Source organism: Aotus nancymaae, unplaced genomic scaffold (assembly GCF_030222135.1).
Source record: "Aotus nancymaae isolate 86718 unplaced genomic scaffold, 86718_ANA_hifiasm-v0.15.2.pri h1tg000021l, whole genome shotgun sequence".
In the NCBI taxonomy this organism is placed as follows: Eukaryota; Metazoa; Chordata; class Mammalia; order Primates; family Aotidae; genus Aotus; species Aotus nancymaae.
This window is the reverse complement of record NW_026988433.1, coordinates 5,208,221-5,224,452: the sequence shown is the minus strand read 5'-3', so window position 1 is coordinate 5,224,452 and position 16,232 is coordinate 5,208,221. Positions and strand designations below refer to the sequence as shown.

Sequence of the window (16,232 nt, the reverse complement as noted above, 5' to 3'; positions counted from 1 at the left end):
TGGCTTGATCTAGGCAGGCAGAGTTTGCAGGGAGCCAAGATCACACCACTGCACTCTAGCTTGGGCAACAGAGTGAGATTCCATCTTAAAAAAAAAAAAAAAAAAATCCTGAAGAAGAAATGTCTACCGATGGGGGTTGGGTGGGGGACTGCTGACAGAACTGGAAACTTTCTTCAGGTGGGGTTGTTTGTTTTGAGATGGAGTCTGGCTCTCTCACCCAGGCTGGAGTGCAGTGGCACAATTTTGGCTCACTACAACCTCCGCCTCCCCCTCTTCAGGTTCAAACAGTTCCCATGTCTTAGCCTCCTGAGTAGCTGAGATTACAGGCATGTGCCACCACACCAGCTAGTTTTTTTGCAGAGATGGGGTTTCACCATGTTGACCAGGCTGGTCTCGAACTTCTGACCTCAAGTGATCTACCCACTTTGACCTCCCAAAATGCTGGGATTACAGGCATGAACCACTGCACCCAGCCTCTTCAGGTGGGTTTTGAGGCTTCGCTATGATACTGGTTTCCTGTTTCTGCTGCAACAAATTACCACACAATTAGTGCTTTAAACAACATAGACGTAGCTGGGCGTGGTGGCTCACACCTGTAATCCAGCACTTTGGGAGGGTGAGGTGGGCAGATCACCTGAGGTCGGGAGTTCGAGACCAGCCTGACCAACATGGAGACACTCCATCTCTGCTAAAAATACAAAAATAGCTGGGCGTGGTAGTGCATGCCTGTAATCCCAGCTACTCAGGAGGCTGAGGCAGAAGAATTGCTTCAACCTGGAAGGCAGAGGTTGCAGTGAGCCGAGATCGTGCCATCGCATTCCAGCCTGGGTAAAAAGAGTGGAACTCTGTCTCAAAAAAAAAAAAAAAAAAAAAAAAGCAACGCAGATGTATTCCCTTACAGTTCTGAAGGCCAGAATTCTAAAGTCAGTCCCACTGACTCAAGGTGGGAGCAGGGCAGGGACCTTCTGAGGCTCTGCAGGAAAATGAGTTTCCTGGCCCTGGAGGCGTCCTGCACTCCTCAGCTGTGCTGTTCTTCTTGAATGACTCGCGGTTCCTGCTTCCATCACTACACTTCCCATCGCTCTCCATCACCTGCTCTGCTCTGACAAGGATCTGGGTGAGTACATCAACCCCACTGTGACAAGCCAGAATAATCTTCCTTGCCAAAAATCCTTAACTTCATTATATCTGCAAAGTCCCTTTTACCATATGAGGTCATGTTCACCAGTTCCTGGGATTAGGTTATGAGCATCTTGGAGGGTCACTGTCAGCCTATTACAGGTGTGCTGCAAAACTATTACACCTTCCTGGTGTTTCAGTGATTGGGAGAAAAAGGGTTGGGATTTTTGCTTTGGGGTTCCTCTTAAACTTGTTTTTTTCTTTTTTGAGATGGAGTCTTGCTCTTTTGCACAGGCTGACTGCGGTCTCCGTTCCCTGCAACGTTTGTCTCCTGGGTTCAAGTGATTCTTCTACCTCAACCTCCTGAGTCGCTGGGACTACAGGTGCCTGCCACCATGTCTGGCTAAGTTTTGTATTTTTGGAGGAGATGGGGAAATGGAGGGGGTAGTGGAAGGTGGGGGAGGGGACAGAAGTTTCTGCTATGTTGCCCTCAGCTCACAGCGATCCACTTAACTCTGCTCCCTAAGTGCTAGGATTACAGGCCTGCATCACCTCGCTGGCTGCTGTAAAGTCTTATTTCCACACAGCTGAGACATGTTTTAGGAAGTTTGCTAAAAGCCCCTTGGAGACATTCTCATTGTGGCCTCCTTGTTGTCTTATTTAATTTGATTGATCTTTTCTGCCCTCCTCCTTTTCAGAAATTAAAAGGATAAAAAGAGGTACTAGACTTTCAAACTTCTCTTACAGTGTCCAATTAAACTAATTATAGGAACCACCAAAAAAGGGAAAAATTTTTTCAAAAGCAGTAAAATGATACGGACTGTCGAGATGTAAAATACAGGAAATAAGTCATCATATGTTAATGTTGCTCTGAAATAGGGACGTATTATTGACAATCAACCTTTGCTCAATTTTCAGAGAAATGGAATGATCGTATCACTGATCTATGTAAACACATCGAAGAATTATCTGAAAGAAAATATGGTATGTCTAAACTGGAAAAGTCCTGTAATACTTTGTTCATGAGTGTTTACACAATGGAGTCGCTGTTCATCTTGTAGTGTCTGTCTAAATATTAGAAACATTCTTTGTTTCTAGATTACTGCAAAGCTAAGGAAAAGTCGTATCTCTTAAATTATCGGTTAGCATTTCTTTGAAACTTTCAGCATGGATATTGGGGATTTATTTACATATTTATTGCAAAGCCCTGGATCTTGGGGATTTAATTAATATTGTTTTTCTTTTTAACTAATTGTTTCTCTTTATCTGCTTTGTTAAATGGGGTATTAGGTCGGGCATGGTGGCTCATGCCTGTAATCCCAGCACTTTGGGAGGCCAAGGCGGGCAGATGATGAGGTCAGCTTGGCCAAGTCTCTCATCCTGTCTGAGCCTTAGTGTGCTCTTTTGTGGTCGTGAGAACTGAAGATCTGTCTCGAAGATTTGATAACATGCTACAGTGCTTCACATAATACCGGGTATATAAATACACAATAAATGCGTCTTCCTTATGTTTTTATTTACTTATTTATTTATTTTTTGAGACAGAATCTTGCTCTGTTGCACAAACTGGACTGCAGTGGCATGAGATCTTGGCTCACTGCAACCTCTGCCTCATGGTTTCAAGCAATTCTTCTGCCTCAGCCTCCCAAGTAGCGGAGATTATAGGCGTGCACCACCATGCTCAGCTAACTTGTGTATTTTTAGTAGAGACAGGGTTTCACCATGTTGGCCAGAGTGGTCTTGAACTCCTGACCTCAAGTGATTCACCTGGCTTGGCCTCTCAAAGTGCTGGAATTTCAGGTGTGAGCCACTACACCCGGCCTATGTTTTTATGATATTGTTAATTTAGTACTATTCTGAGTAAAAATCATTTGCTATTAAAGTTTTATGAATTCCCTGTTTTATAAATTGACTGACAATTTTTATAAATGTCAGTGCTTTTATAAGTTGAAACTGATTATGTTGTGGGGCTTTTGTTGTGATGGTGGTTTATTAGATTATTTTGTTTAAAGACAACAATGTTCATCTGTTGTGAAATTATAAAAAGTGAAATTATAAAAACAATCTTCACATTTTATAATTTTAAAGCAATATTAATGGTAATTGCCTTAGGGAAAGTTATTTTTTTGTAATACGAAAGTATGATATTCAAGTTTAGTGTACAGCAAAGGATATGAAATCTAAGCACTAATGTGCTGTACAGTGCACTTGAAACATTAGTACTAATATCAGTGTTTAGCAGATAGACCTTAACACACAATGATAGCAAAAAAATGGAGCTGTTTTGATGGGAACTGTTGGTTATGTTTGATTTTAATACTCCCCATGCTCTTGACTTTCTTTTTTTTTTTCTTTGAAACAGAGTCTTGCTCTTTCACTGAGGCTGGAGTGCAGTGGTGTGATCTCAGCTGACCGAAACTTCCACTTCTCAGATTGAATTGATCCTCTTGCCTCAGCCTCCCTAGTAGCTAGGACTACAGGTGAGTGCCACCATGCCTGGCTAATTTTTAAATTTTTAGTAGAGATGGGGTTTCACCGTGTTGGTCAGGCTGGTCTCGGACTCCTGACCTCAGGTGATCCAGCCACCTTGGCCTACCACAGTGCTGGGGTTACAGGTGTGAGCCACCCCTACTTGGGTAGCTCTTGACTTTTTTTTTTTTTGAGATGGAGTTTTGCTCTTGTTGCCCAGGCTGTAGGGCAATAGCTCAATCTCGACTCACTGCAACCTCTGCTTCCCGAGTTCAAGCTATTCTTCTGCCTCAGCCTCCAGAGTAGCTGGGATTACAGGCATATGCCACAGTTAATTTTATATTTTATTAGAGATGGGTTTTTTTCATGTTGGTCAGGCTAGTCTGGAACGGTCTACCTCAGGTGATTTGCCTGCCTCAGCTTCCCAAAATGTTGGGATTACAGCCATGAGCCACCATGCCCAGCCCAGCTCTTGACTTTTTATAGCTGTTATATTAGTTGAATCTTGAGTAAATAAATGCTAGCTTAAAAGTTGCAGTTCAGGGAATCTTCTGTTTCCGTTATTAAAAAAAATTATTTTTACAAGTCCAATAAGGTTACACTGTGTTTCTGTTTTGAAAATATTACCTCTTCCATTTAGTACTGTATGTATTAAATAATATTAGCTGGTATGTTTTTCTCGCTTTATAATGTGGTTCAGATTTCTGTAGAAAGTCTGGCTGTATCTACATTGCCTTAATGTAATGGGATCTACCTATCTTTTCTTTTCTTTTTTCTTTTCTTTTCTTTTTGAGCTGGAGTTTTGCTCTTGTCACCCATGCTAGAGTGCAATGGGGTGATCTTAGCTCACTGCAACCTCTGCCTCCTGGGTTTAGGTGATTCTCCTATCTCAGCTTCCCAAGTAGCTAAGATTACAAGCACTCACCACCACAACTGGCTAATTTTTGTATTTTTCATAGAGATGCGGTTTTGCCATGTTGGCCAGCCTGGTCTCCAATTCCTGACCTCAGACGATTCACCTGCCTTGGCCTCCCAAGTGCTAGGATTACAGGGGTAAGTCACCCTGCCTGGCTGTAGTGGGATATTTCACTGCGAACTTTGATGAACAGAATATTAGCATTTTTGGTGTTATTTTTATTTTCCTCACACTGTTTTTCTTTGGACTGAATTACAATAACAGAAGTAAAGGTGAAATTATAAAAGTTAAAGAGCAATGCCTGGCTCAGTGGCTCATGCCTGTAATCCCAGCACTTTGGGAGGCCAAGGTGGGTGGATCACGAGGTCAGGAGATCGAGACCATCCTGGCAAACATGGTGAAATTCTGTCTCTACTAAAAGTATAAAAATTAGCTGAGCATGGTGGCGGGCACATGTAGTCCCAGCTACTCAGGAGGCTTAGGCAGGAGAATCACTTGAACCCAGGACACGGAGGTTGCAGTGAACTGAGATTGTGCTGCTTCACTTCAGCCTGGCGACAGAGCGAGACTCCATCTGAAAAATAAAAAGTTAAAGAGCAATACAGATTGTGTTTAAATGATCTCCCTTTTTCTTTTTGTCCTGATAGCTCAAACAGTAAAAGCCAATGGTCTGTTGATGATCCTATTCCCCTTTTCTCCAGTCTCATGTTGAAGATCTTTATGTAGAAGGACTTCCCAAAGGAATGTTTTTTCCTTTGTGAGACAGAGTTTTCACTCTTGTCGCCTCGGCTGGAGCGTAGTCGCATGATCTCGGCTCACTTCAACCTCTGCCTCCTGGGTTCAAGCAATTCTCCTGCCTCAGTCGCCATAGGGACCAGGCTGGCCTCGAAATCCTGACCTTGTGATACACCTTCCTTGGCCTTCCAAAGTGCTGGGATTACAGGCATGAGCCACTGTGCCCAGCCTATTTTATGTATTTTTCATCTTCCCCTTCTTAATTTATCTGGGTCCAACTTTGAGTCAGTCATGCCAGTGTTAGCTTTTGAAACATGAACACCGCCCACACCTGACTGGCATGCAACTTACATTTTCTTTTACAATGTTGTGCTACTTTTGCTGAAGAAAAGAGTATCCATGTCTTGCTTTTAGGCCTGAGATTTTCATAGCATATGTGGGAATATATGATTGTTTTTGTAGATATGTAGAGGAAGATAGCCTTGAATGCAATGCAATATTAAAGGATTCCATTTAAGATTTTGTAGTGTGCTTCAAAGAGCTGTGTGTTGCCAAGTTGCCACTTTACTTGTGAGGACACATGCTCCGTGAAGCAACTTAGGAGACAATTTGCAATTTTTTTTTTTTGTTACTCTTTAGAAACCTCAACTGAAGATTTAGTTGTGCTCAGGCATTCAGATTGTCTTTTCTTAACTTTTTTCTGAGAGGGAGTCTTGCTCTGTCACCTAGGCTATGTAGTGCAGTGATGTGATCTCGGCTCACTGCAACCTCCCCGTCTTGGGTGCAAGCAATTCTCCAGCTCAGCCTCCTGAGTAGCTGCGATTCCAGGTGCCTGCCACCACACCCAGGTAAGGTTTGTATTTTTAGTGGAGATGGGGTTTTACCATGTTGGCCTGGTTGATCTCAAACTTTTGACCTTGTGATCTGTCTGCCTCAGCTTTCCAAAGTGTTGGAATTACAGGCAGGAGTTACTGTGCCCAGCCTGTCTTTTCTTTTCAAAACCACCCTTGGTGATTAAATATTAAATATGTACTAATGGATATTACTTTGCTAAATATTGCCTAGTGAATATTAAATATTCTCACCTTTCAGACATGAACTTATGAATTTAATAACTGGAGATTTACATCTTGATAAACCAGCTTCAGGAGGTACGTCTTCAGTCTTAAGTCAGATGAGAAGATTATGTGCAATAATTATTTAATGATTAACATTGATTTCTTTAATGGTTCCTTCCACATGAAATAATATGTCTCTAACTATTAATTGTTTTCCAGGATAAGAGAATTCATGCTGTCAAAATTCTAATACTCTCTAAAACAGTCAACTCATTTTCTTTGTATTAACCCATTATAAATACATGTGGATGCTGGATTAATGGGTAGACAGCAGTAAAATAACAATCTTTGTCCTACTTCTCAGATGCAAGATTTATTTGGTGTAGCGCATCGAACAGTTTATTGTTCAAGTCTACACCAGTCAACTGAACAAGCATTCATCAAATGCTCATGATACCCAGAACATAAGAAGGTTTCCTTTTAGAGTATGCAGCCATGCATGTCATGTCTTCATTGTTAGATGTGTTTTCAAAGAAATAGAATTGATTTTCTCACCAGTTTTGGCTCTGGCGTGGTATGGGGGCAAAACAGAATGGAATTAAACTGTTTAGATTTACTAAAATGGGAGGATTGCCAGCAAGATCATGTCCCTAGTCTCCTCATAGCAAATGTCGCCTGCTAGCTGTTTGTTTATTTATTTATTGAGATGGAGTTTTGCTGGGTCGCCCATGCTGGAGTGCAGTGGCATGATCTCAGCTTGCCACTGTATCCTCCCACCTTCTGGGTTCAAGCAAATCTTCCTACTTCATGTTTCAAGTAGCTGGGATTACAGGCACCTGCCACCGTGGCTGCCTAATTTTTGTATCTGTAGTAGGGATGGGGTTTCACCATGTTGGCCAGGCTGGTCTTGAACTCCTGACCTCAGGTGATCTGCCTGCTTTGGCCTCCCAAAGTGCTAGGATTACAGGCGTGAGCCACTTTGCCTGGCCTGGTAGCTGTTGTTGAGCACACCGAGTTCTGCTTTTTTCCAGCTTTAATGAATGTCTGGTTCTTCCTTTTTTTGTTCAGTGTTAGCATTGTTTCAGTAATAAGTACATTCTGGAATCTTAGAAATAGTTTTAGTCTCAGGAAATAAAAAATACTGCCTATTTTATAATAATAATATTTAGGCCGTGCATGGTGGCTCACGCCTGTAATCAAGCACTTCGAAGGCCAAGGGGGGATGGATCACCTGAGGTCGGGAGTTCAAGACCAGCCTGACCAACATGGTGAAACCGCATCTTAAAACAATAATAATAATAATAATATTTAACAACCCAGGTTAGTAAACCCATTACATTGAGAAAACTTGTATTTTTTTGATTTCGACAATAAAGGAAGAATGATGTGCCAGAATCACCAAACTAAGAAAGACAGTGGATCAGCTTTTCTGCAAAACAATTGGGTAAGCCTTTTTTTCCTCCTTTAAAGTATATTACTGAGTAATGTCTTTTGTTTTGTTTTGTTTTGTTTTCTTTGTATGGAGTCTTGCTCTGTCACCCAGGCTGGAGTACAGTGGCTCTCTGCAACCTCCACCTCCGGGATTCAAGTCATTTTCTTGCCTCACTCTCCCGAGTAGCTGAGATTACAGGCGCACACCGCCATGTATAGCTAATGTTTGTATTTTTTTGGTAGAGGTGGATTTCACCATGTTGGCCAGGCTTGTCTTGAACTCCTCATTCTGTGATTCCCACGTTTTGGCCTCCCAAAGTGCTGGCATTACAGATGTGAGCCACCACACCTGGTGGGAATGTTCTTTACAATGTTTTATCTTAGGAAGGTAAATACAATGAGTAGGACTCAGCTCCAGTTTTCTCTCTCTTTTTTTTTTTTTTTTGGTGATGGAGTCTCAGTGTTGTTGCTCAGGCTGGAGTGCAGAGTGGCACTGTCTTGGCTCACTGCGACCTTCACCTCCCAGGTTCAAGTGATTGTCTTGCCTCAGCCTTTCAAATAGCTGGGATTGTAGGCACCTGCCAGCATGCCTGGCTAATATTTGCATTTTTAGTAGAGTTAGGGTTTCATCATTTTGGCCAGGCTAGCCTAAAACTCCTGACCTGAGTTGACTCCCCCTCGTCCCAACATGTTGGGATTACAGGCATGAGCCACTACACCTGGACTCTCTGACTTTTTTGTTTTTTTATTTAGATGGAGTCTCATTCTGTCACCCAGGCTGGAGTGCAATGGCAGGATCTCAGTTCACTGCAACCTCTGCCTCCCAGTTTCAAGTGATTCTCCTGCCTCAGCCTCCCAACTAGCTGGGATTATTGGCATGACCACCACACTTGGCTAATTTTATATTTTCAGTAGAGACAGGGCTATGCCTTGTTGGTCAGGCTGGTCTCAAACTCCTGACCTCAGGTGGTTCAGCTGCCTCAGAGTCCCAAATTGCTGGGATTACAGATCTGAGCCACCATGCTTGGCCATCCTACAGTTTTTAATAGGCATAGATTATGGAAATTTTAATCCTACCTAAGAGGAGAGAGTCGGGTAATGGAACCACATATGCTTTTTACTGAGTAGATTTTTCTGTACAGTCAAAGGTTTTCTGCAGGAGGATTGACACCATTGGGAAGCCTCTTTTCTTTGGGCTTTGCCTGTGCCTGGGTGCCACTCTGTAGTAACAGAGAGCTTTGGCCGTAGCCACCACTGGGCATTTGAAGGTACAACCTCAGCCAACCTTTCTTTTCTATCGTGTTCCTTAAATACTTCATCAACTTTTCAAAATACTTAGTTTTAATTTGTTATTCAACACCTTTTGCCACCCAGAGTTGCTCTCTGCCCCATTTTTATTCTGCTTCTCAGCAGAATTCTAGGTTATTGTTCTCTGTCCCCCCATTTTTTATAAAAATGTTCAAATCTTGTGGACTCTTTCTTGGCTCCTCTCTGTCTCATTTTCAGTCTCTTGAGGCCCCTGCCCTTGTCCTCTCTACACTGGAGAGTGCCAGCCGGCAGCTTCATCCTGAGCCCTCTTTCTTTCTTTCTTTCTTTTTTTTTTTTGAGATAGAATCTTCCTCTTGTCACCCAGGCTGGAGTGCAGCGGCACAGTCTTGGCTCACTGCAACCTCTGCCTCCCTGGTTCAAGTGATTCTCCTGCCTCAGCCTCCTGAGTAGCTGGGATTACAGATGTCCACCACTATGCCTGGCTAATTTTTCTATTTTTTTAGTAGAGATGAGGTTTCACCATGTTGGCCAGGCTGGTCTCGAACTCCTGACCTCGTGATCCACCTGCCTTGGCCTCCCCAAAGTGCTCAGATTACAGACATGAGCCACTTTGCCCAGCCTCTTTCTCTCTTCTTACTGTGTCTTACTTACAGATAATCCCACCCTGCCCACCTCTTGAAAATATTATATTGTCTGTGTCTTTGAGACTCTCGTTCCTGGCCCTGAAGATGCTCCTCATACCAGACCTCTATATTTACATATCTGCTTGACCCCTCCTCAGGCTTCATGTGTCCCAGGCAAAGTCCCCATTTCCCTCTCCGTGAGCTCCTCTCAGGGTCTACCAGCTGCCCAAGCCAGATGCCCAGGAGTTACCCTGAGGTATGATTGTCTCCCTTCCCATATCCAGCCTAGCAAGGCCTGCTGACTCTGCCCAAACACAAAGCCCGGGTTCTACCCCATCCTCCTTCACTGCCCTCCAGTGCCCAGTTAGAGCCATGCCACAGAACGGCCAGGTCAGGCTCATTGAAAGCAGGAGGTGGAGCCTGTCATTCTCTGGACTGTCATCTGTAGTGGCTTCCACTGTACTTGGAGAAACCTCACAGCCCCTGATTGGATCTGCAGGTGCATGGGTGAGCTGCTCTCTGCCATTCCTCTGCTTTTCCCACATGCCCTCTGTGGATCGCTTGCTCTGTGCCAGCCACTCTGGTCATTTGTGTGCCTCTCTTCCTCTCAGGTCACAGCCTCCTGGCACTGTTGCGCTGAGGGCTGGTGTTTGTGGAATGCTGTTAGTGGAGGGCTTTCTGCGCTTCTCCTTTCTATTAGCATCACAGTTGAAATGTCACCAGGCTGGAGAGGTCTTCACTGAGCACCGTCTCACCTCAGCCTCCAGGCTCACTGATTCATCCTCCTTTCATTTTTCACAGAGCGCTGCTGGCTGACTTCTTCCTCCTGCTTCAGCACAGTGGCCCTGACAGCGCAGATCATGCCTGTCTTGTTTACTTCTCAAGCAGGTTCTCAAGTGATTCTCCTGCCTCAGCCTCCCAAGTAGCTGGGATCACAGGTGTGCACCACCACACCCAGCTAATTTTTTTTATTTGTAGTAGAGATAGGGGTTCCACCATGTTGGTCAGGCTGCTCTGAAACTCCTGACCTAAGGTGATCCACCCACCTTGGCCTCCCAGAGTGCTGGGATTACAGGTGTGAGCCACTGTGCCCGGCCAGGAATGGATGATTTGTATGCTTCCCCTTTTGAGCAAACTGTCATGGTGTTGGTGGGAGTGTAGTAGCAGTGAGGACGACCAGAGGCCACTCTCTTCACTATCTTGGTTTTGGCTGGCCGCTTTACTGCAACCCATTTGATCAGCAAGGTCTTTATGCACTGTATCTTGTGCTGGCCTCCTTCCTCACCCTGTGACTTAGAATGCCTTAACTATCTGAGAATGCAACTCAGCAGGTCTCAGCCTCATTTTACCCAGCTCCTATTTTAGATGGAGTTGCTCTGGTTCAAATGCCTCTGACGGTATTGCTGCTTTCTTTATGGTCCCCGAAAGGGGAAAGGAAATCTTAGGATTTTCTTTGCTGTGAACCACTGCAAGTATTGAGGAAATAATCACTACTTCCAACCTCATAATCCTGAAGTCATTTGGTACCTGTGAGTCAGGTGTTGGAAACTGGGCGCTGTGGGAGACGGTGCCCTGCCCCATGCATTCTGGAGCATTTAATCCGGTGGGGAAATGTGTAGTAAGTAGGAGATATTTACTATGTAAGAAGGGGTTGTGGTCTGGGAAAGAATTAAGTGGAATAAGGGGGATACTGAGGCAGAGGGTGCGATCGGGACAGCCTTGGTGATGCGTGAGGAGCACATTCTGCAGCTGGTCTCACCTCTTTCTAAAACTTGCAGTTTTCACTCTCAACCCCAACAAAGGGTTCTTTTTTGTTTTATAGAAAGTTTGTCAGAATTAGGTTTATATATTTTCTTATTGAATTAACAGAATAATTTGATTTAACGTCACTCTCTAGTATGACTGAAAGCCTCTAATCTTTTACTGTTGTTTATTTATGGGCATATTTCTTTTTACAGCTATGATAATTATTTCACTTTGTGTGATTTCTCAAAAACACATGTTTCTTATGTCAAAGAGCTCCTACACTAGATCCCTTCAGATTTGATGCTAATAACATGAAGTAAGAATTTAAGACAAGTCTTTAGATGTTAGAGGAAAGCCAATCTAATAGCAAAGAAATTAAGTAATTAATTTCAAGTTGACATTCAAGTTGAGTTGCGGAGGTGGGGGAGGCCGTTTGGTAAATGAGTTCGGAAGTAAGGAGAAAGGTCTGGCAATAGATAGAATTTTGGATTTTGTAGTAGTGTTTTGATAGCAGTTGTTGATAGCACCAAAATAAATTATCAGTGAGCTCCCTGACAGCTCCCTGACTTTTCTTTTTCTTTTTTTTTTTAAATTATTTATTTATTTTATTTTATTTTATTTTGAGATGGAGTTTCACTTTTATTACCCAGGCTGGAGTGCAATGGCACGATCTCGGCTCACCGCAACCTCCGCCTCCTGGATTCAGGCAATTCTCCTGCCTCAGCCTCCCTAGTAGCTGGGATTACACGCACGCGTCACCATGCCCAGCTAATTTTTTGTATTTTTAGTAGAGATGGAGTTTCACCATGTTGACCAGGATGGTCTCAATCTCTTGACCTCGTGATCCACCCGCCTCGGCCTCCCAAAGTGCTGGGAGCCACCGCGCCCAGCCTCCCTGACTTTTCTTTTTAAAGAAACAGAGTCGTGTTATTTTTCGGGGCTGGGCTAGAACTCCTGGGCTCAAGTTGTCCTCCTGTCTCAGTCTCCTAAGTTGTATCTAGAGCTACAGCCATGTGCTACCATGCCCAGGTTTGAGCCACTCTCAGCCATCATGTTGCAAAATATTTAAATGTTACATTCAGAGGTGCATGGGAGATCTGTATATAAATAGCATCACGTAAATTGCTTGAATGTTTCTCGTTAGAGTTCTGTTTGGATGTGGCTTTAGAGCAGGGATTAGTAAATTCTTTTTTACTTTTTTTTTCTTAAGGCAGATTCTCACTCTGTTGTTTAGGCTGGAATGCAGTAGATCCCTGCAGCCTCTGCCTCCCGGGTTCAACCGATTCTCTTGCCTCAGCCTCATGAGTAGCTGGGACTACAGGTGCCGGCCACCACACCCAGTTTTTTTTTTTTTTTTTTTTTTTTTCTAGAGACAGGGTTTCACCATGTTGGCCAGGCTGGTCTCGAACTCCTGACCCAAGTGATGCCCCTGTCTTGGCTTTTCAAAGAGTTGGGATTACAGGCATGAGCCATGGTGTCTGGCCTTTTTTTTTTTCTTTTTTACATTTTTAAATTACAGTTTTTATACCTATTCAGAAGTAGAGAAAATAGTACAATGAACACTAAAATACCCATTCCTGGATTTCTGTGATCATTAAGATTGTCCTACATTTTGTTCTATTTCTTTTCCTCCCTTTGCAAGAATATCGTAAAGCAAATCACAGTCTTCACATCGTTTTACCTGTTCAGTGCACATCCCCATACAGCCACTATCTCATCACATCTGACAAAACTAAAAATGATTTTATGGTGTCAGCTCATTGTTTGCTTTATATCTGGATCCAAACAATCTTCTTGTGCTAACTTGGTTATTATGCCTCTTTTAATCTAAACCAGCCTCTACTTACTATTGTTATTTCACATTCCATGAATTCTTTGTGGAAAGTTATTTCTTTTAAAATAGCATGCTTACAAGGTTGAAGGGGTAAAGAATATCGATCTTGTGGTTGCAGTGCAGATGAAAGTGTAGCCTGAATGGGCCAGTGTGCAGCAGCAATGGAGGAGGGTTATTAAAGGTCACCAGCAGGGAGTAGCAAAAGGCTGCTTCCAAATAGTATTTACAGGCTGGGTGCGATGGCTCATGCCTGTAATCCCAGCACTTTGGGAGGCTGAGATGGGCGAACCACCTGAGATCAGGAGTTTGAGACCATCCTGCCCAAAATGGTGAAACCCGGTCTCTACTAAAAAATACAAAAATTAGCCAGGCATGATGGCAGGTGCCTATAATCTTAGCTACTTGGGAGGCTGAGGTAGAAGAATTGCTAGAACCTGGGAGGTGGAGGTTGCAATGAGCTGAGATTATGCCAGTGCACTCCAGCCTGGGTGACAGAGCAAGACTCAATCTCAAAAAAAAAAAAAAAAAAAAATGCTATTTAGGTTGTATTCTTTATTTTCTATAATAATTTTCTTTCTCTCTCTTCCTAAGGGTATTAAAAAAAAGTTTTATCTTTTAGGATCTTTGAAGATCTCTTTTAAGACCAAAACTCTGAAGCACATTCAAATGATTTGTATGTGGAAGGACTACTGGAAAACATTCCTTTCAGAAATCCCTCGTGATATGGAATTCCAAGGCTGGAAAACATCAGTCAAGTGAGCAACTGAATTAAATTTTTATTAAAAGGTAAGATAATCTGCAGAAACAAATTAAGAAGAGATTAATTTGATGAAGATGGGCCTTTTGTTCCCGTCTCATCATGACTTCTTTATATTTACAATTAATATTTAGATTTGCTTATTGAACAAACGTTTATTTAGTATAAGTGTTAGATGTGCAAAATTGGGTCTGACAAGGACCCTGTCATTGGGGGCTTAATACTAAGAAAAATAAAATGAGAAGTTATTGAGCATTTTTGGGGAAGAAGCAAGGATGACATATCCAGTTACTGTCTCATTAAAGATCAACGAGAAAGCAAAAGCCAAGTATTCTAAATTCCATCAGAGAAAACCATTTAAGCTTTTGTTTTTGAGACAGTCTTACTCCGTCACCCAACCTGGAGTGCTGAACATGATCATCTTTAAACACAAAAATTAATCACCATCACAACAGAAGCCCCACAACATGATCTTCTTCACTTACCAAAAGCGAAAAGAGAAAGGGAACCTGTTTCAAATATGAGTAAAGGCAGGGAGGTGTCAAATATGGTCACATATTCACATACCTCACCCATCGTGTGTGGAGTGAGGAGCGCCATGTGGGTGTGGTGGGATTGCATAGACTTGTGTGACCAAGTGGAGGAAGGGCTTAGAGCCTACCAAAGAAGTGACAGTCATTAAATGGTCTCATAGTGTTATGCCCTAGCGAGTTTAAACAGATGCGCCATGCACTGAGTTTGTTGAGAGTCCACCTTTATGCTGGCATCTGAGAGTCAGCTAGAGCTCAAACCTCTCGGCCAAGAACAAAGGGCAATCAACATTTTTATGCCAGTTTAGGGTCAGGGGCAGTAAGCAGATTATTACAGAAGCAGAAGGAGCAGGTCAAGGGAAGGGGGGCTTATCTAACAAAAAGTTCTACTTAAGATTGTTTTTTTACTCAAGATGTTTTTTCACTCAGGCGCATCTCCCTCCTGACAGTGGCCTCTCCAGGCCCAGCTCTGGCCTCCCCAGCACCAGCCACTGCCTGCCAGTGGCTTCCCCAGGCCAAGATCCTGCCTGCCTCCCGGCTGCGTCCACAAGCCCAGCGCCTCCCTCACACTGGCCGGTTGAGGCCCAGCTTGTGCCTCTGGTAGACGTCTCTGGACCCAGCTCTCACCTGGCGCTGGCCTCGAGTCTGTGCCCAGGTCCTCACTCGCACCAGCTTTTCTCAGCCCACCTCACCTCTCATGGACCCTCCCTCCCGGGCCAGCTCCTGCCTCCCGGTGGCCTCCCCAGGCCCGGCTCCTGCCTGCACTAGGCCCCTCCAGGCCCAGCGTCCGCCGCTCAGTGGACCCTCCAGACCCAGCTCGTGACCTCACCGTGACCTCTGCTCAGCCAAGGTCCTGCCTCTGTGGCAGCCTGTATCTACAGGCCTCACCCCCGGCCTCCCCGTGGCCTCCTCAGTCCAAGCTGGTGCCTCCCGGCGGCCCTCCTGGGCGCAGCATTGGCCTCCTGGCATCCTCTCCATGTCCAGAACGTCTTCAGGTCAGCCTCTTGGGGCCCAGCTCCTCCTCCCAGTGGCATCTACCGGCCCACCTTCCAGCCACGCCTTGCAGCAACCTCTGTGGACTCGGCTCCTACCCAGCTCCTGGCAGCCTTTGTAGGACCGAAAGCTCAGGCCCTCAACTCAGGCTCTCCCGACCCACCTGGCTCATGTCTCATGCTGTCCTGTCCAGGCTTGGCTACTGCCCTCCCAGAGCGCCTCCAGGCCCCAGACGTCCCCGAGTTGGCTTCTGCTGGTCCGGCTCTGGCCTCCTCCTGCTGGCCTCAGCAGGCCCAAGCATTGGGTCCTGAAGTTGGCCTCTCCAGGCCCAACTCCTGCCCTCCTGGCATCTCCTCCCCATGGGAGCAAAACGTCATCAGGTTGGGCCCTCCAGGGCCAGCTCCTGCCTCCCAAAGGCCCCCTGGGCCCTAGCTCCGGCCTCCTGTCAGCCTCTCCAGGAGGTCTAGCCTATGCCTCCCTTCTGGCGGCCTCCCCAGGCCCACATCCTCCTCCTGGCCACATCTATGGACCCACGTTTTGCCTCCCAGCAGCCTCTTTTTTTTTTTTTTTTTTTTTGAGATGGAGTTTCGCTCTTGTTACTCAGGCTGGAGTGCAATGGCGCGATCGCGATTCACCACAACCTCTGCCTCCTGGGTTCAGGCAATTCTCCTGCCTCAGCCTCCTGAGTAGCTGGGATTACAGGCACGTGCCATCATGCCCAGCAATTTTTTGTATTTTTTTTTTTTTTTTGA

At 44.6% G+C, this 16,232-nt stretch overlaps 1 long non-coding RNA gene across 3 annotated transcripts; it reads left to right on the top strand.

Annotated features, from left to right (window-relative positions):
* The first annotated feature begins 1,351 nt into the window (after positions 1-1,351).
* LOC135276215 (uncharacterized) lies at positions 1,352-15,196 on the top strand. 3 transcript variants are annotated; one of them, XR_010343754.1, is made up of 9 exons: positions 1,352-1,502; positions 2,038-2,103; positions 3,482-3,599; positions 4,548-4,641; positions 5,969-6,092; positions 6,332-6,390; positions 7,674-7,741; positions 13,820-13,986; positions 14,917-15,196. It is a non-coding gene; the product is annotated as an uncharacterized LOC135276215 (long non-coding RNA). The 3 variants fall into 3 exon arrangements; XR_010343755.1 differs by lacking the exon at positions 4,548-4,641; XR_010343756.1 differs by lacking the exon at positions 5,969-6,092.
* Positions 15,197-16,232: the final 1,036 nt, after the last annotated feature.